At 46.2% G+C, this 24,724-nt stretch overlaps 1 protein-coding gene across 1 annotated transcript in view; it reads left to right on the top strand.

The window, feature by feature from the left end:
• Positions 1 to 996: 996 nt before the first annotated feature.
• TRMT9B (tRNA methyltransferase 9B (putative)) overlaps positions 997 to 24,724 on the top strand; it is a 41,921-nt gene continuing 18,193 nt past the window's right edge. Inside the window, exons 1-2 of the mRNA XM_045821171.1 lie at positions 997 to 1,128; positions 1,918 to 2,066. The gene's annotated coding sequence lies outside the window, so the exon portion shown is untranslated. The remainder of the gene's footprint in view (positions 1,129 to 1,917; positions 2,067 to 24,724) is intronic.

The following is a 24,724-nucleotide window of genomic DNA, read 5'->3' on the forward strand; positions in this document are numbered from 1 at the left end:
GTGGGCTGGCATTCAGCCCCAAAAGAACATGTAAAACTGGGCTCATGACTTTTTGCTTTTCTTCTTAAATGCAAAAAAAGAGACATTTATAGAAAAAGGAAATGTCAGTTGGATTACCCTGGGCATGGTGGTAAAGATGCCCAAGCAAAAGTTCCCTATATACTAAAGGTGCCAGTATACTGTGGAGCTAGAAAACTATTCCAGAATCACAACCTATGCAAGCTGACCTCCACCCACTCTCAGTTCACCAGTGTCTATGTGAGACATACCGTTATGGCTGGCCCCCCACACACGCCTGGGAAAGCAACCTAACGTGAAGGGCCCCCATCCCATGGAGACGGGAGCATCAACCTCTCACCAAAAGGCAGCGGAACAGTTTCTAAATGTGCTAACTTTTCAATTAGAATCTTTTCCAGTACACAGGCCCCTGATGGTTACTGAGTTGTTTAATAATAGAGGTCGAAGATCATCATGGGAAGGACCTGGCAGAAAGTAGTTAACCCCGCTCTTATGGAAGTAGTGGGTGTGTCCGTGCCCACTTTTAAGTAGAACCTTCTAACCTGAGTTCCATCCCTCCTCCTGACAGATGCTACTTTGATGGGAAAAGCTTCGCAAAACTCTTAACATATTAAGCATCCTGTTTTAGTGAAAAGGTCTGCACGGTCTAAGCGGTGGCACCTTGGACTTAACCCCTTTGATGTCCAGTTATCCAATGTCCCCAGCTGGGGATATTTGCCTTGGAGTAGGTGGTTGCAAGGATCGAACGAGAAAAGACGCGTTAAAGAATCGCGTTATTGTCACCCCAGGTACTGCGTTGCTGCTCTCCAGGCGGGCCAGGTGTACCCGCCTCAGAGTCCTCACCCACGTAGGACGGGCCACGCCAGTAAGGGACAGAGGAGAAGAGCAAGGGGAGGAGGCAGGGAGGTCACCCCCATCCCGCGGCAGAGCCTCACTTCCCGGGCACGTTTGGGCGGGGCGTTCCAACTGACTAAGCAGGGAGGCGACAGTCTTCGGGCTCTGCTGCCCATCCACGCCCGCTGCCCCTCCACGCACAGTGGCTCCCGCCCCCCAGGCTGTCCGCGGCCTCGGTCCCCGGACTACTCGAGCGCTAGCGCCACCTACGGAGAGGTGAGAATGGGTCGGGGAGGCTGGGATGGCGATGGGGGCGGAGAAACGCGCTCCTGGGGCTGCAGCGGTCGCCTAGCTGCTGTCGCAGCTGCCCCCCGGAGGCCCCCCAGCCCTAGGAGCCTCGCTTCCCGCGCTGGGCGCGCCCGGAGGGGGCGGGGCCAGCCAGGATCAGGCGGTGGCGTGAGGAGGAGCTTACGGAGGGGCCACGACCCTGCCCTCCCCTGGTCTCCTCCCCAGCAACCCCCCCCACCCCCGGGCCCCAGCTCAACCTGCTGATCCGCGGCCCCGGAGGCCTCCCTCCAGGACCCTGGCACTAACTTCTCTCTGGAACCCCCCTACACGCGCTTGGGCTCAAGCGCGCCCCCATTCGGGCACCAGCGCCCCGGGCGTCTAGCTACCTCGCGCGCCTTCCGTGATTTTTTTCCCATTGCTTTCGTTCTCACACTCTCAAATAGGTCAAGAGGTGGAAGTTACACCTGGTATAGCCTCCGGCTCTGATGGAAAAGCAGCTTTTTCCCTCCCGGCTCCGAGAAAGCATTGCAACTATTCAGTTGGGTGGAGCTTCCCGCCCCCACACAGTGCAGAAAGCTCCGCGACCGTCGTTCTAACAATGGTCTGCAGAGGGGAGCGGCGGGAAGCGCCTAGTCCAGCCCTGTTCAGCCAGCTCTGCGCTTGCCCTCCCTCCGGGGACACCGAGGAGGGGGCGCGACAGGTCGCGGCGCGCGCGCGCGCGCGCCCGCAATTGAAGTCTGACCGCCAGGGTGAGTTCCTGTGCTTTTGTCATTCCAGTCGCCGAGGGTGACCTGTTTACCTTGAACACTTGGACAGGACCAAAACAGGCGAGCCTGCCATGCAGAGAGGACTGCGGAATGTGCTTCAGATGTACACCGCAGAAATCAGAGCTCCGAGCTGCAGGGGACACGCTTAGTGTCTTAAAGGTGAAAATGAATTTGTGTTTTCGGGGAGTGCATGTGTATCTTTCCCTGTAGAAGCTATCATTTGGAAATTGATTAACTAGCACAGGAGGTGAACTAGAGAGAACTTTAAGTTAGAAAGTTCGTCAGAATATTTTTTAGTTGATCTGAAAGAACTTACTGAAATACAGCAGATGACAAAAAAACAGTTTAAGGAGGTATATCAAAATGGGATGGTAGGAGTTGTATATTTGCTACATGTATGTTTTTTAGTATTACCTCGGCTCTTGGTGATAAATGTTATAAGCATGCAATGCTTTATGTAGAAAGAGCGTCAGGCTATAAAGGTCCACAAGAGCCAGAATACATTTATATAATTTTAAGGGTAAGATTATTAGCAATGTTACAGGTAATGATTGGCATTTAACCCCTTCTTTCAGCTGCTAAAAGTACTATAATTCATGTGACTCATGAACCTATGGAATCCTTGGATGACGTTACTGGTTAATAAATGGTTAACTTGTTTGGAAGTTTCTGGAAGCAAGAACTGAGAACTGGAGGTTTTTCTGTCGTTGACACCTAACAGCCTACTGGACTCCCCTGTGGATGAGGGAGGCTCAGAGGGGAGGGGGCACAGACCTAAGGGGGCTGGCCAGTTGGGAGGGGTCTCCTCGCTGAGGAAGCTGCTCCAGAGAGCTGCTGCTTTAGGAAAGCATTTGGCCAGATTTGAGAAAGGCAGTCTCTATAAATTCTTCTCCTGATTCAAAAAAAAATCCTGTTTCTGGAAAAGATTCAATTCCTATAATGATGTTCTTGGGAAATGATTTGTCCTTGTGTGTGTGTGTGTGTCTTAATTTAGCTAAAACACCATGAGGTAGATCAAAGGCTTTAACACAGTTTTATTCATCGGAGGAATGTGAAACTGAAAAGGTTATCTGCATAGTTCACTCTGCCTTGAAACGGAGGGGCAGGGGCCAGTCCCAATCAGCCCTGAATCTGTTTATGTGTGCTTCTACAGCCGCATCTTGTAGTGATTGAGAGGGCTGAGAGAAGGTATTACATTTTAGAGCTTTCTTTGTTCTTTTTTTAAAAGATTTTATTTATTTATTTTTAGAGAGGGGAAGGGAGGGAGGAAGAGAGGGAGAGAAGCATCAATGTGTGGTTGCTTCTTGTGCGCCCCCTACTGGGGACCTGGCCCACAACCCAGGCTTGTGCCCTAGACCGGGAATCAAACTGCTGACCCTTTGGTTCTCAGGCTAGCACTCAAGCCACTGAGCCCCACGAGCCAGGGCTATAGTATTTCTGATACATAAATATGTGAATATTTACATGCATTTCACTCGTAAAGAATTCCTATGCACCTTTAGAAAGTTAGTTTCCAAAATCGGAAACATTCTGATAAAGGCTCTATCCCTGCTTTGGAGAAGGCACAAAGGGCCGGTCGAGCTTGGCAACATACAGGATCTTAATGTAGGGGGAAATGCAACTAAGTCCTTGTGTTTAGTGCATATGGATGTGCTGGTTTACATTTTGAATAGGAACTGAGGGAAGCTCTCATTGTAATGTAGCCCTTGGTGTTGCCTATCGAGACGAGGCTGGCAGAGCCTGTCTGTGCCATCTCGTGTTTTCACTGGTAGGTAAGTGGGGAAGCATTTTGAGAGCAGCGTGTGACAGCATGAAGATACGGGGGTTGGTCTCTGGACAGACTGAAGGGACTGAAAAGCAAGCCTGGTTCTCACCCTGTTCGGTCCCTGGTAGGGCTGAAAGCACAGAGGTGCTAAATGACCAGTTGGGTGTCCTTCAGCTCCTGTGATTCCTCTCTCATCTCTTAATGTCATAAGCGTATACAGCACAGACCTCAGGCTAAGAGGTCTCCAAAGGGAGTTGACTTCATTCATTTGGGGTACTTCCCTCCCTCCTGGAGAGACTTCTAACCACAGAAGGGAAGGAATTTAGAGTTGGCACTCCATCACCTGGTGTGAATCGCAGCCCTGAGCCATTTCTTCCTCTGTGAAATGAGGATGATGATACTTTGTAAGGTGGCTGCTTGTGACTCATCAATGGAAGAGTTGGTGTAGCTGTGGCTGGTGTGGCTCAGTGGACTGACCACTAGCCTGCGAACCAAAGCATCGCCAGTTTGGTTCCCAATCAGGGCACATGCCTGGGTTACGGGCCAGGTCCCCAGGGGGGCTCTTGAGAGGCAACCACACACTGATGTTTCTCTCCCTCCCTTCCCCTCTGTCTAAAAAAATAAGTCCATAAAATCCATAAAAATGATGATGTAAAATGCTGAATATGCTGTCAGCCCAAGCTGCCTGTAGGAAAGAGAAACCTGTAGACTTCAGTGTCATTTCCTGGGGGCTGCCAAGGGGCTGCTGCGTAATTGACAGTAAATGAGTCATCGCCTTGTCTTGGTCTACTGTGCTCTTCTGGTACACAGCATGGTTTCCCTGGATGCTTCTGATACACGGCATGGCTTCAGCGGCCTTTGGGAGCTGGAGGCTCCCACTGTCCAACTGGCCTGGCCTCCACTTCAGACAGGCCTTTGCTCACCTAGTGACACAAGTTAGCTGTGGTGGTTGTGGAGATAAGGAGGAGATCCTAGGAGGAGGGAGGAGATGACCCGCTGAAATTCTAAGATAGCATTTAAACATTTCATTAACTAGTTTCTGTTAATGGCCTGCGAAGGATGGCCCTCGTGGCAAGCTAATAATCCCTCACTTTCCTGTGGACACTGAGAAAAGCTAGAGAGCACCGGTCATTATTTAGAGATGGGGTGTGGGGACTGTGGGATGGAGCGGCAGCCGCTCTCACTCAGGTTTTCCGTCGTTTGGCTCAGTGTTCCCGAGGCACCCAGGGCACCATGCTGAGCCTTCAGGATGCAACTGCAGGACAGACAGCGCTGACCTCTGGGGGACCGCAGGTCAGCTGGTGATACACCCAGGTTAGCCATGACCGTAGGTGTGCTGTGTGCTCGGCAGGAGGGAGGGAGGTCAGGAGTGCTCGCTCATGGAAGTGATCCTGGGGTTGTGAGGGAAGGTCCCTCGGGGAGGAAGCGCGGTTGAGGCCCAGTGAGCAGCGCCTGCAGACTGACTGTGCGTGGGAACTACGGGGTGGGGGTCTCACGCTGGTGGGGAAGGCTGTGGAGAAAGAGCCGTATCTTTGAAGAAGGAGACAGTGTGTCAGTGAGGCAGGAACCACAGGCCTGGGCCGTGACACGCTTTTTCTTTTTTTCTGTGTTAAGAATTACAGTCTCAGGAGACCTCTTAATTCCTTTGTGTAAACATCTTACCTTAGGTTTATTTTTCAGACTATCCTATTGAATTATTAAAAAAAGGTATTTGCAGTCATTTTTTTTTAAGCTGGCCAGAACCTAAACCAGTACTTACCATAATTGACTGTCAGCTCCTTGCATTACTAGTTGTCTGACTTGAAAACCGAGTATGGATAGGCTATCTCTGTAGCATAGCTGGAGAGCTATCCTACAGACAATGAGTAAATTGATTCTTCTGACTCTGTGTGCCTATTCAAGAGCTGCAGGGACTGATGCACTTGTACAGTCTGCCGCTGAGGACCCCTGAGCCCAGCTCAGGGACACTGGGACGCAGGCCCTGCGGGCACCCCCCACCCCCCGCCCGCCCACCCACCAAGGTGGATTGCCATCAGGAAACACCCAGGCAAGGCCAGGCGAGGGGCTGTTTTCTGAACCTGTTCGCCGTGTGTGGTTTTAGTCACTGGGTTATTCCATGTTCCCTTCTCACTTCCCTTCTTTTCCTTTCTTCTCTCCCTTCTTTGCCGTTTTTCCTTCAGTGCTTTTTCCCTCTCTCTCTCCAGAGCTCCTGACGATTATTTCTCAAGCCTTTATAATTAGGCTTTGGCCTCAACTCCAGGCCCTAAAGAGTGTTGGCCCCGAGTTGGGTAGCTCTGCATAGTTTAGCCTGTGACCTTGTTTCTGTTCCTGAAGGTGTGATCATGTGTGACAGATAGGTACACCCCTTTCCCGCTTCGAGGTTCTCCCCACGCATTGCCTGCTGTCTTGTGCACTGAATGCGCTCTTCTCCCCCCTTCCTTTCTTGTGTCAGTGAGGTTGCTGATGACAGAAACTACCCTAGCTACTTTTTGCATAAGGGCTTTACTATGGAAATCAGGTGCTCACAAGAAGGTTGGAAGGGAAGGTCACAACTTAAGGGAGAGGAGAGGATCCAGGCTGAGCTCAAAGGATGACTCCCACACAGGACTGCTGAACTGGCCCCCAGGGTGGCTGCCACCATTGCCACCTTCTGGAGACTAGGAATCAGGGCTGCCACCGGAGCTGCTGACTTCAAGAGCAGGGTCTGAGCTGGGTTCCCGTGATCAGAGAAGCTGCTGCAAAGTGCCACTGTGCGCAGGAAGCCAGTGACTGAACAGTGCTCCCAATGACAGAAACACACCAGCAAACGTCCTCCTGACACACCTGCCCCCTCGCTTTTCATCTAGCTCATTTCACGGGCAGAACCTAATCTGTGCCCACACCCCTAGCTGCAAGGGAGTCTGGGGAGTGTAGTTTATAGCTTTCTTGCCTTAGAGATAGAGGAATACACAGTTGAAGGAAACTGGAATGGATGCTGAATGACACTGTCATGTCTAACACTTAGAGACTTAGCTAGAATATTTCATTCAAAGCAGGTAGGTGACATATTGTAAGAATAAAAAAAAAAAGGATCTAGTTGCTAACCAATTTCCGTATTAAACAGATGGATGGTATAGTCATTACAGTTGAAGTTGCTGGAAAACATCATGCAAATAAATAACTACAAATTACCAACTGCTGTCTCTGCATGTGGTTCTATTTGAATGTGAAACAATATTCCTTTGTTTTGGTTTAGTAGTCAAAGTAAAATGTCAGGCAAATGATTTTTACGAGGGTTCTCCCCAGTAGCTTACCCACTGAATGGTCTACAGTACAAAGAACACAGTGTCCAGAGCAACAATAACCCCTGGCCGGCTTGCTCTCTTATCAGATGAAGTATCTGTGTCTCTACCAAGTTGTTTTTTTGCTCTGTAACTTTAATGGTGCTTTTTAAAAGAGTTACAAAGATGGGAATGACCTGTTAATTGGAGATTAAAATAGGCATCGGCTTGAATTCACTAATCACTTATTTTGTACCCTAGCGCTTGTCACAATCTTCTTTTTTTCAAACACTTAAAATAGATATGATTGGATCTCTACTATTGCTAAGTAATCAATGATCATTTGTACTCAGAAATTACATTAGCACATCTAGGCATTAGGCTTGATTATTGAATGAATTCATTGTATATTTGTGTCTGATACTTGGAGCTACAAAATGAGAGAAGAGTAGCTGGAACAAATGAAGTTACTTAGTGAATGTGTCAGTCTGTTACGGATGCATTTTTAAATTGATTTTTCCATTTCAAAAGGTGAGGCTCCATTCAGATATCTTCTCTGGCAGGTGATGAAAACATCTAAATGCAGAATTATAGATGTCGCCTGGGAGAAACCACTATAATAGGATTATGTTCTTTTGGATCCAGTAGTGACAACCACGAATTTAGCCACTCCGCCCCAAACCACCAAAAATAGACACATCAGAATAAAAACAGCTTCAAGGCACATCCACTGTTTTCTGTCTCAAGTCCCTACCGGGCTGTTGCTCCTAAACCCATTTACGGTATGTTCTCGGGAGGGGACTGTCTGAGTCTAGCCTTGTGCTTTTATTGGAGTGACAGTAAAGGAAAGTGAGTAGTGTTAGTCTCACTGTGCCATAGTAGCATCAATGAACTCTAACGTCAGCATCTCCCCCGCCCCCTCTTTCATCCGCATTCAAGCAAACATCCAGGAGAGGAAGCTGGGTATCCCTCCCTCTGGATTACGGAAGTATTGAATCCTTGTCTTTAGCTACACTGTATGGAGTTTAGTTGAAGATTACATTATAGTACACAACTCCTTTTATGGATCAAAAGTCAAAACGATCCTTTGATTTGCCAAGTGTATTGAGAAAAACATCCAAATCTGTAGTCACTCTCTGGTTAGATCAGCAATGTGCCGAATTAGAGTGGGTAGAGAGGGCATGGGTGGGTGGGTTGGTTTGTTTTGTATATGTTTTAAAGAAAAATTTGAGGAGAACCGAGCAAGACTAGTGTTTGAACATCACTGAACAATTGGTTTGTTCACTGACTCGAGAAGTGGAGCCTCTTGTGTGCTTCCTTCTGGGGTTGGTGCCAGGCTCCCGGCTCTGCCCTCGAGGGGCTGGTGGCCCAGGGAGATGGCAGCAAAGGGTACGGTGCTGTGGGACTTCCATCAGGAGTGTGGAGAACGGTGGCCTTTTCAAAGGGAAAGTGGTGTATGCTGTCGTGGGGGGGTCAAAGGTGCAGCTAATGGAAGCGTAAACATTTCTGATGTCAAAGAGTATCTGCTGGTATTTTCAACAACAACGAAAAGGCAGCCGGAAGAGGCAAAAACTGGCACCTGTCTAGGACTATGTCTTTTATCTGGTTCCTTTTCCCCAGAGAAATCGTGACTCGTGAGCTTGTTGAAAGTTGGAGGGTTTTTGTGTTTCAGGAAATGACGAGTCTGTAAGAAAAGAGGACTCTTCTTTGGTGCGTTAGTCAATGTTCAGACAGTAACCAGTAACATTTGAAAAACGTTCAGGGTGCCAGCAGGAAGGGGAGACTTCGGTCCTGTTCGGGGACCTCGTTCCAGCGACCACAAGAGGTTGAATGCGGTTCCAAGAACGGGCCTGGAAGTGGTTGTTCGCTCAGAGCATCACGCTCGCGGCTCAGCCTGGGCGATCATCTCGGCTTCAGCCCTGTTCCACCCTGAGCCGAAAACCCAGGCATGTGATGTCAAACTTCTGACCTACCGAATTGTGAGCAAATAAATTAAAAAGCAACAATGATAACTAAAAAACATCAGAGCCCATAACATTCTACAGGGCGTTGAGTTTATTATTAGAATAACTTGAGAAAATGCAGGCCCCTGATGAATCATAAAGTGTTTTTGAATGCAGGTGGCAATGCAGTGATTTATGCAGTTCTGAAAAACGTCCAGGACGACCATGTGCCTGACTGTTTAAAAACTTCTGACCACTCAGTTTGGTGTTTTGAGTTGTTCCCAGTGTGCTGCGTATGGTGATTTAGTCATTCAAACAGAAAATTGAAGACTAATTGAATAATTTTAAAAATAGAGAAAAATAATGTTGTATTTTGATGTGGAAATTTTTTATTCTAGGCAAATAGTCATCCCTAAAGTATTTATATTGCTTCTTTGATACTTTGTGTGACAACTACTTTGGGTCACGCTGTGCCTGGCTAACTCCCGTTCTCCCGGGTCTGTTTGTTTAAGCTGCGTTGTGACCTGGGGGACCTCTGGGCTTGTAGAATTAGTTTATATGGAGTCTAGTCCTTAGACCTTAAGAAACTGATGATATAGTTTTCTTTCCTTTACTTGTTGGCTCTCAACTATTTATGAATGAAGCCAGTGGCATTGGTTTACTCCAATGTGGCGTGGCGCTTAAACGTGCCTCACACACAGCTGCTTTGCTCCTTGGCCCCACGGCTCAGCGTGATGCTACTTCCTGCCGGCCCATGGCCCCCGGCAGCCACCCGCCTTTTGTGCCTTCTTCCCATCATTCATCCTTCACCTGAGAGGCACAAGAGCTGTTCGACCTTTTTGCTTGCTGGATGACGAACAGCTTTAGAAAGGGTAGATTCTGGTCCATGTGCTTATGGTCAGTCCCAGAGGTGCCAGCAAAATAACCATCCTGTGGAATTCAATAATTGTTTTTCTCAAGGGTGTCATCGCTGTGAAACTTGGTGATAGAAGCATGTGGCAGGGAAACCCCCATAGCGTAGGGTGAGGTTGTGTGGCACTTTTCACGGAGGAGAGTGGAGGCGGAGGAGGTGGGCAAGGCTTACGCCTCCCCTCCCTTGAAAAAGAAAGAGGAGTCTAAAGCTAGAGGGCAGGAGCAGGGTCCTGGAATGGCCTGAATCTATCTGTGTGTGGTTTTCTGGTTCTGTTTAAGGAGAAGAAACTCGATTTCTGCTGATTGAGGGGTGGAGACCATGTGCAGAGAGGCTAAGGATGGGGAGAGAGAGGACAAGCTGATGCTCCAGGAAAGAGCTCAACAGAGGAGAGATGCTAGGCTTTGGAAGGACTCTGATGATTCTGAAGCGAGAGAGGTGTATCAGCTCAAGGGTGGAAGGAGGGAAACTGAAGAAATTTCCCAGTGAAGTAGGAGCAGGGGTAGCCTGGTAGGGTGCTCTTTATCAATACATGTGCCCATAGCTCAGGCTTCCTTGGGAAATGGAGTTGAGTGCACAGCGTAAACAATGGAAGGTTAAGTCTTGGTTTTCTATCCGTTTGCCTATTTCTGACTGTTTCTCCCTGTGTGAAGCTCTCCTTTTGTAACAGTGTAGGAGGCCGTCCAGCAAAGATGAAGGAAACAGGCTCTTTGGCTTTGCTAAGGTGAAAGCTACTTTAAAAAACTCATCAGGATTGTTATATTAATCGTTTTTGTTATTTAAGAATTATTTTTCAAAAATATTGTGTTCATTTTTTAATATTTCATCATTGGAATTAGGGTCCGCCATATAGCTGTTAGCAAATCTCTGACTTTCTCAGTAAAATAACTGTGTGTGTTACAAGACAGATGGCATCTTTGTCCACATGGGCTGCCATAACCAAAGACCTCAGGCTGGGTGTCTGAAACAGGAGAAATTTATTTTCCTACAGTTCTGGAGGCTGCGAGTCCCAGACCAAGGTGCCAGCCCATCTGGTTTCTGGTAGAAGCCCTCTTGCTAGCTTGCAGGTGGCCACCTTCTCTCAGTGTCCTCACGTGAGCCCCCCTCTGTGGGCACACAGAGAGAGCTGGCTGGGGGTTCTTCTTAAAAGGACACTAATCCTATTGGATCAGAGCCGCACCCTTATGACCTTAGGGTGACCTTACCTCCTTATAGGCCTTATCTCCAAATACAGTCACAGTAGGGGTTAGAGTTCAACACAGGGATTTCGAGGACAACATATACATTCAGCTCATGAAGACCTAGATTCCATTAAGTATTGTATTCTTGAAAATCTTAACCTTAACAAGCCATCACCAAGAAGTATTTCCATCTTTCATAGGAGCTTCCAGTTAAATATTTTGTCCTATTTTTGAATTGTTTACACTAATTTTTACTAGATTATGATGAAACCCTGTGAATGTTAAAAAATGCTATCTATCACTTTAAATTAGAAATAATAGACTATGTCTCCTTATAGGCTTAGCTCTGAAAAAACAAGCACAGTCATAAAAGGGAGTATGAAAACTGAAATAATTAAACTTTTCAAAACAGTCTGGTTTATTCTGGGCACAGACTTAATAACTCCTGCTGCTAGGAGAAGTACAATTTACTGCCACAAGAAAGCTTAAAATGTCAAGCATATTCTGATAAAATACATGCAAGCTGTCTGCAAATGAGACCATTCTTTCAACTGCTGTATTTCCTACTTCTGTGCAGCATTCATAATTGTGGCACTTGGAATTGAAAGCTCTGCACATGATGTACACATTCCAAGCCTCCCCCGAAGTGGTTTTCTGTAGGTATTAATCAGGTGTGCGTTGCTGCAGACAGTGGAGGGGATTACAAGATCCAAGCTTCTAGGAGCTCAGGATGAATGGCACACAGGTAGCGCTGAAGTACACACAACAACAAGGAGATGGTGTTGGGAGCTCTGCTTTAAAAACAAAGGTGGGCAGAGGGCCAGTGCCCAAGGACTTAAGGGAGGTCACAGGTGCCGCAAGCCTTCTCCAGCATCCAGATCCCAGCTCAGAGCCCAGAGGCCTAAGGGTGTTCGGTGCAGGAGGCACCACACTGGTCTATCCAAAGCTGACCCCTCTGATGACCTGGCAGTCCTTGTCCTCCTATTTTAGGTAGGATTCCAAAAGATTTAGTTGTCTGAATTTTTTAAAGCTCAAAGCCAACCAAAAGCAGCAAGTTTGACAGTAGAAGAGCTTACCGGCGACAGAGTAAGAAGTGGTTGCCACTGTAGGCGGGGCACCCCAAACCTAGTGCTGGTGAGTGGGGTGCAGATGCGCTGTTAGACCTGGGGAGCATCGCTGTTCTGTAATACTTTGTCATAATTAGCTCCTATGTTATCAGTAAAACTGTCTTCATTATAGGCAATTGAGAAAGATGTAAAAAGTATGTGGTACAGGTTAGAAAGATTTCCGTAAAAGTAATTAAAATAAATAATACCTTGGTACTAAAAAGGATCAACCTCTGCTTTTTCTAATAGTAAATTATGTGACACAGGCTTTTATCCAAGTTGATCTAAATTTATTAATATATTTTATTGATTATGCTATTACAGTTGTCCCAATTTTTCTCTCTTTGCCTCCCTCCACCCAGCATCTCCCACTCCCTCCAGCAATCCCCCCTTCTTTAGTTCATGTTCATGGGCCATGCTTGTAAGTTCTCTGGCTGCTCCATTTCCTATATTGTCCTTAACATCCCCCTGCCTATTCTGTAACCACCTATTTGTACTACTAATCCCTGTACCTTTTCCCCCATTCTACCTTCCCCCCTCCCAACTGATAACCTTCTCAATGATCACCATATCTATGATCCTGTTTCTGTTCTGCTTGTTTGCTTAGTTTGTTATTAGATTCAGTTGTTGGTAGTTGTGAATTTATTGCCATTTTGATGTTTATAGTTTTGATCTTTTTCTTAAATAAGTCCCTTTAATCTTTCACATAAAATGGCTTGGTGACGATGAACTCCTTTAGCTTTACCTTATCTGGGAAGCACTTTATCTGCCCTTCCATTCTAAATGATAGCTTTGCTGGATAGTAATCTGGGTTGTAGGTCCTTGCTTTTCATCACTTTGAGTACTTCTTGCCAGTCCCTTCTAGCCTGCAAAGTTTCCTTTGAGAAATCAGCTGACAGTCTTATGGGAACTCCTTTGTAGGGAACTATTTGCTCTTCTCTTGCAGCTTTTAAGTGTCTCTCTCTCTCGCTTTTTAAAGATTTTACTTATTTATTTTTAGAGAAAGGGGAAGGGAGGGAGAAAGAGAGAGAGAGAAACAGTAATGTGTGGTTGCCTTTTATATACCCCCAACCGAGAACCTGGCACATAACCCAGGCATGTGCCCTTGATTGGGAATTGAACCAGTGACCCTTGGTTTGCAGGCTGGCACTCAGACCACTGAGCCACACCAACCAGAGCTCTCTCTTTATCTTTAACCTTTGACATTTTAATTATGATGTGTCCTGATGTGGTTCTCTTTGCGCCCACCTTGCTTGGGACTCTGTGCTACCTGGACTTACATGTCTATTTCCTTCACCATATTAGGGAAGTTTTCTTTCAATATATTTTCAAGTAGGTTTTCAATTTCTTGCTCTTTCTCTTCTCCTTCCAATACCCCTGTGATTTGAATGTTGGTGCATTTGAAGTTGTCCCAGAGGCTCCTTACCCTCTCCTCATGTTTTAAATTCTTTTTTCTTCTTGCTGTTCTGATTGAATGTTGTTTTCTTCCTTATGTTCCAAATCATTGATTTGATTCTCAGCTTCATCATTCCACTGTTGATTCCCTGTAAATTTTTTTTTATTTCATTTAGTGTAACCTTTATTTCTGCCTGGTTCTTTTTTATGCTGTTGAAGTACCCAATGAATTCCTTGAGCATCCTAATAACCAGTGTTTTGAACTCTGCATTTCCATTTTGTTTAGTTCTTTTTCTAGAGTTTTATTCTGTTCTTTCATTTGAGCCATATTTCTTGGTCTCCTCACTTTGGCAGCCTCCCTGTGTTTGTTTCTATGTATTAGGTAGAGCTGCTTTGTCTCCCTGTCTAAGTATCATGGCGTAATGTAAAAAAGCACACCTGTAACTTGGATGGGGCGGAGCCTTACATAATCGCCAGGGCAGAGCAACCCGTGTGAGCCAGGTGATGGAGTCTCAGATATGGTGCCACTGCTTTGTGTCTCTGTGTGGGAAGGACTCAGAATGGGAACAATGGCCTCTGCCTTACCTGTGCAGTTTTCTCTAGGAGCAAGCTGTCCCCTGACACTTGTCCTGACACTAGACACTTCAGTTTCTCCCTGTATGCCACTTTTTCTTTCAAGTTGCTGCGTTGGTGCTGGAGCCCAGAGGGAGTGAGTCTGAGTAAGTCCTAAGTCCACTGCGAGCCCTTTAAGAGGAGACACCTGAGAATCCTGAAGTTTCTTCCTCTGCCCTAACCCCCACTGGTTTTTATAGCCAGAAGTTATGGGAACTTTCCTTTCTGGCAGAGGAACCCTGGGCTGTGTGGTCTGGTGTGGGGCTAGGACTCCTTGCTTCTGAGATCTCTCTCTCCTGATTTATATCCACCACTCGTGGGTGTGGAACCTGCCTATTCTATGTCCCTGCATCTCAGCCCCTCCTACTGGTGTGAATGAATGTGCCTTCTTTAATTCCTGGGTTGTCAGACCTCCATACCGGTCAGTGTTCTGACAGTTCTGGGTGATAATTATTTTGTAGTTTAGTTGTACTTTTTGCTGTGGTTGTGTGAAGTAGGCAAGCTGTGTTTACCTATGCCTTCATCTTGACTGGAAGTCTAAAGTCTAAATTTTGAGTTCAGTGCCCATTTATTTAGAATAGGAATTCTCTGACTGATACAAGAGGTGGCACACACTAATACCATCCACCCACTGCATGCAGCGGGAGCTCAGAGAGCAGTCTGGCTTCTAGAGCTTGTGACCGAGGGACTGATCCCCTTGGAGATGGGCTTCACCTGTTTGTCCAGGAGCTGCACGCAGTGGGGAGGGGCCAAAGACTGGAGGCACAAAAAATAGAGTTTACAATACTTCCAGTACCCTGTTTACATTTTACAGTGTCCTCTTCAATTTTCACATCATGAGATTATAATCCAAAGGAATTTTATAATCAGATAGCATTCATCACCAGTATCGCCCTCAATGATTAATACTCCAGAGGTATGAGAAGTATAGGTAATGAAATGCTAGGTAGTATGAAAATAAACTTTTTGTAATGTACCCAAAATGTCAAAATGGGAAGCAGAGATGTTCTCTGGGTTTTATGCTTATATACTGCTTAACTCTAGGACCCTGGGGAAACCATTTCCTGTGTTTTACTTGTGAGAGAGTTGACATTAAAATGACTTCTTTCCTGTTAGCATTTGACCAACTCACACCACCTCCTTCTGGAGTATTTTAATTTTCTCCAGTAATGCACTAAGTGAATCCTTTCTAATTACAGTGGCTCTTTAATGCTGCTAATTTCTAGGGAAGGGAAAGCCTCCTGAGTTTTCGATTTTTCTCATTAAGTATGGAAGCTGTCACTCCCATAGTAGAATTACAACCATTAATCCACTTAGCATGCCAGAAGAGTATTAAGTACATTTTTCAGAACATTGTCTTTACTGCATAGTGATTGTCAATATGAGAGTAATAACTGCGTCTAAGCTATTAACAAATTTGAGCCCTGGCTGGTGTTGCTCAGTGGATTGAGTGCTGGCTTCCAAACCAAAGGGTGGCTGGTTCGATTCCCAGTCAGAGCACATACCTATGTTGTGGACCAGGTCCCCAGTAGGGAGCATGTGAGAGGCAACCATACGTTAATGTTTCTCTCCTCCTTTCCCTCCCTTCCTCTCTAGAAATAAATAAATAAAATATTTAAAAAGTTTTAAAAACTTGTTTTGAAACATTGTTACAAGCTAAATTTTGCCATTGCCATTGCAGTGGCTGAAGGACCTTGTAATACAGCTTCTTAAAAAAAAAGACAGCAATATTGATGAATTCCTATTTTAAATGAGATGCTACCCAAATCACAAAAGACATATGTACTCAGGGAGCGTAGAAGCCTGCAGAAATGTGTGACTTTGCTGGGGTGCAGCCTGCTGGGTGAGGAGGAGGTCGGAAAGGGGAACAGAGTGGACAGACCTCCCCAGTTTCCTGTCTCTTTAATGTAAGGTGAGGACGGGGAGTGCAGAAGGTGGCCCCAGAAGTGCACCTCCATCTCTCTCATCAGGTCTCTTCCAGTTATGAGAATCACTGAGCTGTGATGGGTCTACATTGTGGCACTTCTTAACCACACCGGCGGGCCAGACCAGCGTCACGGAGAGAGGCAGCAGGTCTGCAGACTCAGAGGTCACCACAGAGACGCTCCTACTTATGTGCTCACGTGAAACCAAAGTCCTGCCTCCGCTGATTACACCCGCACTCCTGTGCTCTCTGACCATGCCGTGCTCTTCTGCTCACATGGGCTTGCAGGATTTTGTGTTATTGATAAGTAAATAAACACACACACACACACACACACACACACACACACACACACACACACACACAATGTATATAGAAGCATTTGAGGTCCTAGACTCCCTCGTTGATAATGAACATTCCTTCCCTTTAACTCTTTACTGGTGTTCACTCTGTTCAACTCTTTACTGGTGATAACTCCAACAATACTTGGTTTTCTTCCCAGTAAGAAAACTGTATTTTCATATATGCAAGTGTATATACAACACGCATACACATTTTTTGTGTGTATACATATATATGCCATATTTTGCTTCTGTGAGCAAAATCATATGAAAACAATAACCAAAAAAAAATCCCAAATTTATTCTGTTCGCTTTTGTAAACATCTTTTATTACTAAACATGGCAGTCTGTTCTTTCACTGCCCTTGAACTTCTGATTCTGAGCTCTGTTTCTTACCTAAGCCTGTTTCCCCTGTGTTCTCTTTAATTCTAAAGTGGCATTTGATCGACTTTTCTATTGCTCTGTGTGCTCCATCACACATAACAGTGAAGAGAATGTTTGTGGCAGGTGCACGCCACCTCCTGTGGTCACGTTGTTCCAGCTCACCCTCGTGGCTCTGCCTGGGGTGCAGGGCCCCCTCCCAGGCCAGCCTGCACTCCACCATCGGGCTTCTGTGCTGACCCTTCTGGGGCTGCCTTATGCCTTTAGATGTCAGTGAAAGAGAAGAGCTGGCTGCCCTGACCTGGTCTTTTCTCACCTCTGCGATGTGAGACAATGTGTTAGACGTTTAGTGCAGCTGTGGATGGTAATATCACACCACCGATGAGGGCCTTGAAAATAAATACCCAGCCAAGTTTTAAAAGTATTAGCTGCAGAAAATTATAATTTCATTTAGAACTCGAAGTAGGAGCTGGCACCAAACTCTTCATTAGACTGCTTACTGTCTGTCACTTCACGCTTGTCCAGGCTCAGTCTGTGCAGAGCGGTGGCTTCAGGGGCTGTGATAGGAGAAATTCAGGTCTGACGTAGACCGTTAGTGCTTCGAAGTGACGTGGTGCTTTGGGGATGCTACAGCACACTTTTATGTGAAATCAGAGCCTTAAGAGGGGTGGGTACCTTCGTTATCCCTAAGAGAAAGTAACAGTTACCTAGAGAAGCTAAGTGACTCGCCCATGGTCACACTGCCAGTGACAAACCTGGACCCAGGTGTCGTTGTCCCAGTATAGTGTTTTTTTGATCACAGACAATGCTCTGAGTCCTACTATTGAAGTTTTATTTGTGAGGTTTAAATATATTTTATTGGCGTTTCAATGTTCAAATTGTGTATTTTATTGGCTGACTGTAAATAAACACACTCCTGTGTGTCTACTCTCGGTACTCACTCCTTCACTCCTGACAGTCTGATCACCAGACGTGCGGGGGTTTATACACATTAGGCAATTTTGCAGCACCAGTTGGGTGTCCCACAATTTTACTCAGTCCTGGCACCATCTCCCTGGAAGTAGCCTGAAATCCTGTTACTGTCGGTATTTAGCTATTGTTAATAAAGGAAAGGGGAGCAAAGGGATTTAGACATCGAGTTCAATAAGCTGGGGAGCACAAGCCTGTTGCTTCTCCAGGAAGCTACAGCTTTACCCCCAGGGGATAACAGCATTGCTCTGCCAAGAGGAATAACGCTACTCCCATCCCACCCCCAGCACTGGGTTGTTGGGAGGTACAGGGGGAGGTGCTGGACCATAGAGTCCTGTCAGTCTAACTGGGGGATGGAACTGTTCAAAACCCACAAAAACTTGGGAAGTTCATTGGCCAATTTGAAAAAGCACTTGGTCCGTCCCAAACCTAAGCTTCTGGTTTCAACCCCAGGAGTACAAAGAGCTCTTTCTCTCTCTCTCTCTTTCTCTTTTTGTGACCCTCACTCACCCTGTGCACTTGCGCATCTCTCTCCATAGCCATGGGGCCTTAGCAGCCAGTGGCCACATGGACTCCAGCGAGGCTCCAGGCAGGAGCCCGAATACCTCAGCATGGCAGTGCATTGCAGCCAGGTGCACAAGCAAATGAGCCAGATGCCGGACTGAACTGGACTGAAAGCCAGATGCTTTCTTACGGCGCGGGATCTCTGGACATGGACTCTGTTACCGGCCCTGATTTCCTATGGTGGGACAGAGAGAGATGGGAAATTGGAAACCCAGGGGGCAGCTTCCATTTCTACTGGAATAGACCCTTTTGCCACACCACAGTCTCCCATGTGTGCGTCCTTGGAATGCCCTCCTTGCGACCTCATGGAAGAGCCTCATTTCTGCTGCAAACAATATTGCAAGTTAAGGGCTTCGTCCCAGAAGATGGCCTCCTCCCTTCAGTCACTAGTCATAACTCTTGTTTTACCACCTGGGCTTCCGACCAAACTGCTGACGTTCTGACCAACCGTGTGTTCCCACGCCCCCCACCTTGGGTTCTGTTAACCTGTAGAGCAGCTCACAGAGAGCTCAAGAAAACGTTTTATTTATGGAATCACTGGTTTATTTTGAACAGGTAGAACTCAGGAACAGCCAGATGTAAGAGGTGCATAGTGCAAGTCCTGGGCTCTCCCAGGTCCCAAGCTTCTGTCCCCGTGGAGTTGGATGTGTACCAGCTTCCCGACATAGGGATGTATTCTTGTCCCTCAGCCTGGAACCTCCCCAAACCCCGTCCTCTTGGGTTTTTATGGAGGCACGATTGAGTAAAGCATTGATTTGCATTTGAACTTAGCCTCCAGGCCCTCTCTGGCCATCTGGGCATGGGCCTGTCCGTCCAACCCTCTCATCAGGAGGTTGGCCGCCAGCAACCTCCTTAGAGGCTTTATAAAGGTCACTGCATCGACATAAAGTCAAGTGCAGTGAAAAGAGACTTGTCATTTATTAATAGCAAAAGATACCCTTTTCACATTTATGCTCTGGAGCTATTTCAGGAACTGAGGGGAAACTGAGTATAGAACAGGGGATGATGCCCTTATGGCTCTTATATGGGATATTATAAGGGTTTGGGAGCTGTTATGGCAGGAACAGTGCACAAAGACAAAACATATATTTCTTGTAAATCATAATACAAATTATTATGTAACTCTCATGCCAAAATGCATAAGAAAAATATGGAGAAACCTCCACTGAGAACAATTATTAAACAAGAAAGGAGGGGAAGAAAAACGAAAGTGGATATTGGTAAGAATTTCAGAAAGAGCTTTTCAAAGTTCAGCTACGCACTTTCCTTCTGGATATATTTGCACATGGTGATAGCCTTTATATATTACAAGCATGTTTTCATGGCCAAACTTGTTTTTTTGAGTTTAAATACTTCCTATTCATTTACCTAATGAAGGTGATTGGGCCCCTGCTGTGTGCCAGGCTCTGTTCACAGTGGTGGGTGCGTGCATCAGTGACCCCGAAAGGCCTGATGTCAGGGTGTTCACCAGCTGGCTGGGGGAGACAGACAATAAACAGCCGTGGCAGGATGTGGAAATGCAATTCTTTCCTGTCTTCATCTCTTGCAGAGCAGTGCAAAAATATTACAGTGCTCGTCTGCATACGGTCAGGAAAGTGGAAGCCACCCCAGTTATGTTGACAGAGGAAACATATGTACGTATGTACGGAGTTGGATAAACAGAAGAGGGAACAAGTGAGAATGGACAACAAAGGCAACTGCAATTGCCACCTGTGTTGGGGCAACAAAGAGAGGGGAGCGGGGTATGAGAACCTAGATGCTCAGAGCAGGAGTCTCAGAGCAGGAGTCCCAGAACTGGGACCCAGACTCTGGGGACTCCGAGGGCCCCAGACATTTGAGAAGGGGACGCTGGCTGGCTAGTATGGATGGCTGGGGAGCTCATATGTGTTGGGACACAGATCTCCTGGCTGCAGTGCTGCTTGGCCAGTGCAGGTATCTCATAGGGCTGTGCAAAAGGATGTTTCTGGGAAAGTGGAAGAAACTTAGGAATTACTACCGGAAACTGATGCCGCTGCCTGGGGTAAGGGTGGTTGCCAGGTAACAGGCAGAAACGGAAGCAACCAGGAAGGCTTGGTCCCTTCTCCCTCCTCTGGCCTTCCAGGCTCCCTTTCATGGGCCACGAGTGCAGAACCCCTTGGCAAAGAGGAATCGTTTACAGAGCCCTCCGCCCACAATACAAAGCGGTGTGGAGAAAGGCGCGGAGGGACTCTAGCGTAGCAACAGGCACGGTCCCCCAGACGTTAGGTGGCAATTACTCTCACGTTCTGAAATTTGCTAGAATACCCCAACAGGCCTGCAGAAGTTGAAATCTGTTTTTTTTAATTGTACTAAAATATACATAACATAAAATTTACCCCAAACTCAGTTCTTCATTCCAGGCTTGGTTTGTGACAATGTGTTCATCAGTCTGTAGTGGGATGAGAAAATTAAAGAGAGTTTAATCCATATTTTTATAAAGCTAAATTTTATTCCATTTTAAAGGACTGCTTTATTAAAGTTAGACATTACGGCCTCCCAACTATCGTGGGGGTAAACTGTGCATTTATCTGTGTACCAATCGCGACAATAAATAGGGTTTAAACGTGTGTGTGTGTGTGCGCGCGCGCGCAATGGTCTAGCTTTCAGGTAAAGAGTCAGCTGATCCTTCCAGTTTTCCAAATGTCCCTTTGAGATTGTTTGGGTCTATGAAACCCACAAGAGTGGGAACTTCTGGACTACAAGGTGAGAACCTAACCTTGGGGTGAGGCGCAGGGAAAGTGGTGGGGAGACACGCCAGAGGAGGGAGACACGGGTGGGATCTGTAGGACGAGGTACCTGACAGTCCAGGTTTTACTGGACTTCCTGAACCCGAAATGTACAGTCAGGTTTTTTTTTAGTAATAACCCCATGAGCATCTCTTTCGGGCCCGTTGTATTACAGACACTTTATGAACTACACTGGCAGTTTTCAACCTTTTTCATCTCAAGCCACACATAAACTAGTTACTAAAATTCTGCAGCACACCAAAAAATATATTTTGCTGATCTGACAAAAAATAGGTATACTTTTGATTGATTTACAAAAAAAATAATAGTAATTACCAACCATTTTTGCTCCAAAGTGACTTTTTAAAAACTCTGGTGCTCCCATGGCTGATGTGGCTAGTGGACTGAGTGCCAGCCTGTGAACCGGGAGGTCGCTGAGTTGAGTCCAGGCTGGAGCACACGCCTGGGTTGTGGGCCAGGTCCCTGGTTGGGGGCATGCAAGATGCAACCAATTGATTTTTCTCTTGCACATGGATGTTTCTCTCTCTCTCTCTCTCTCTCTCTCTCTCTCTCTCTCTCTCTTTCTTTCTCCCCCTCTCTCTCTAAAAATAAATAAAATCTTTAAAAAAGGATTTTAAAAAATCAGCTGGCTATACTTATATATAAGGATTTCTGGCACCAAGAATTAACCAATCAGACAGAACCTTATTATACAACATGACCAATAAGATGCAACTCTACTACATGACCTAGATATTCATGATTCAACCCGGCATTTGCACTGGTGGCTATTGTTGTGTTGCTGCTATCATTTCTTTTTATTTGACAAGCTAATGGAGAAGAGGTCAGTGCCCCTGACTAAATAGTGAGGTATTGCTTGTTTTAGACAATTTTGTGGCACACCAATTAAAAATCACCAAACTACACTAATAATTCATCCTCACATTTCTCCCTTTCGTTCGTAGAAAATCATCACATATTTGATAGAGTCATAGTGGACTGCCACGGTCTCCCTGTCAAAGATCCCTCTTGAACAATCACTGGACAGTAAAATGACCGTGGCACTCCTTGTCACACCACCTACCAGAGCCCTCTGTCCTAAGAGAAAAGATGACGGTGGTGTCCTGCCTCCCCTCTGGTGCTGCCCTTCGGGCTCACAGAGAGTCTTCTCCCAGCCGCTGTGCTGGGGACCCCGTGACCTTCATCTGAACACAGACTGAGAGCTGGTTTGGTCAAGTGACTCCAACAGCGAATGCCTGTGGGATGCTTGGGGTTGTATTGTTATTTATCTTGAATCCCATATATTAGATTGCCTTGTTCTTTTCTGGCCCTCTGGTACCTAGAGACTCCAAGTGGCTTATAACGGATCACAATGGACAGGGCTGAGTCCTCGCCTGGGGAGGAGCCGCCTTCGGTAAACAAGGCTCATCACTCATACTGCACTGGGAACTCTGGTCTTCTGTTTTTTGTATTTTCCTCCTATCACCGTGCACATGTGCGCACACAGCCCCCACAAAGACAGTGTCACCTTCATTCCCTGCATTTAGATTTCGGAGATAATATCTTACTCCTAAGTGAATTTAACATAGACACAGAGTCCTTCAAATTTCCAGGAAAAGTGAAGTATTTGGGAGGAATATTTGGTCCCTTTCCCTTAGGATCAACTCCCCTCATTTTCCCCACTTGCTTACAACATACATTTACTCCGGGGTAACCGGTTGGTCTCTGTTGGGAATCCAGAGAGGCTCATATTGTCCAGTGCTGCAGACGAGTATTGCGTTGTGTTGAAGCCTTGCGTGTGTTCTGCACACAGGCTCTCTCTCAGAAATGCCAGGTTCCTTCCCTAGCCCTTCTCCTATAGTCTCTCTGGTGTATCATGAAGGAGTTCCATGCAGCAGAGGGAATGTTTATTAGAACAGCCCCTTATTTCACTTGCCACATTAGTTAGAAGGGATAATACTCAAAGTGTCACTCCAAATTAGAAAAGCTAATATTGCTTGCTACCTCTAATTTTGCATCAGCAAATCACATGCTTGCTACCTACCCTTGCTTTCTCGTCATTATTCTTCTGCATTACTCTTGTATTGAGCTGTAGCTTCTTGAGAGTGGGGACCACCCATCTGCTGCCCCTCTCCTAGCTGCCAAAGCAGCTGTTGCCCAGTCTGCGCTCAGTCCGTGTCTCTTGAATTTAATTTAATTATGGCAGAGCTCTAATAGCTACACATGGCTACCTGTCCTCTAGTGCTCATGTACGGGGGTTAGATATTGGTGGTCCTTGATGCTCTCACCTCATTCCTTCTCTTACTCTGCGCGATCTTTTTACACGTAATCCACTCCCAGGGCCCTAACGGCCAAGTGTGAGGTTGATGGTGATTTTTAAATGATCTCCAGTCCAGCTTGTTCTCCTGGGCTTCCTATTCATCCTACTCTGTTGTCCTTCAGATACCACAGAAACAGCATATCAACCCTGAACCTTCTCTCTGGCGTGTCACCTCTGATGGGGAACGAGAATACTATCTAGAGGGCCAGCTTTTCAGTTCTCTTCCTTCCTTCGCCTCTTCATACAGCAGACATTTGCTGAGTGATCCGTAAATTGAAACACCAAGCCGAGACTCAGTGACCACAGATACATTGTCCCTCTCTGGAAAACGCTTAAATGCATTACAGAACACAAGGAGTATATACAAAGAGCCGTGCCATTATGTAAGATATGTTTACTGATCACTGTGGCATTTCGAAGTCGGTTACCAGTATCTCGTCCTTCTTTATCCCCTTTCCTGCAGATGCAAAACTCCTAAGTAACTTTATTTGATATATTCACGTGCCTTCCAGAGGAAGGGTTTATCAAGGTTTGCATACGGTCATTACCAACGTTTCCTCCTGTTTGCCTTTCATTCTCTCTACCACTTTGTTTTGGGACGGTGGTGCGTCTTACTGTATCAGCCTTGCGATCACCACCACGTCCTCTCCCAGGTGAGCTCAGCCTGAACTCTTCATCAGTCATCCATTCCTATTAATTTCATCCTTTCTCCTTAATATCTCTTGTATTTGTCCTAACATGCTTAATATCATACTTTATCTGAAGTATTTAACCAGGTTCTTTCTCTGTCTTCATTGTGAACCTGGCCAGGCAAAACCGTCTTCCCCATTGCCAGAGAAGATTTTTAAAACCCAAATGAAATGTTGTCATTTCTCTTGTTGAAATAATTCAGTGGCTCCCCGTGATGTTCAGGATAAAATCAAAACTTCTTAGAATGCTAAACTAGGCCCTGTGCGGTCTGCCTCCCACCTCCTCTTACAGGCTCTTGTGGCACCACTGTCTGCCCTTCCTCCTTCCCTCCCAACCACCTGTGTAGTTAAGAGTGTGAACTCGGGACTCAGTTCTCTGGGTTCAAATCTGACCTCTGCCACTTACTAGCTACATAACCTTGGAAAGTCACTCATGTACTCTCTGCCTTATTTTCTTATCTGTAAAATAAGGGACACAGTAGTTTCTATTTCATATAATGATTTGGTAGACTCCAAGATCTAATATATGTTAAATGCTAATAGTGACCTGATTGATACTAAATGATTAATCTATGTTTGGGTGTTGTGTTTTGCTATTATTGTTGTTAATCCACTTGAAGTTCTTTTTTGCATGTGCTCTTTCCTGTGGTTGGAGCCACCCACACCACCTTAACCTGACTCACCTCTCCCGTTGCCCGAGCTTCAGCTGGGAT

The sequence above is a fragment of the Phyllostomus hastatus genome, unplaced genomic scaffold (genome assembly GCF_019186645.2).
Source record: "Phyllostomus hastatus isolate PE091 unplaced genomic scaffold, TTU_PhHast_1.1 phas_scaffold_46, whole genome shotgun sequence".
Lineage (NCBI taxonomy): Eukaryota > Metazoa > Chordata > Mammalia > Chiroptera > Phyllostomidae > Phyllostomus > Phyllostomus hastatus.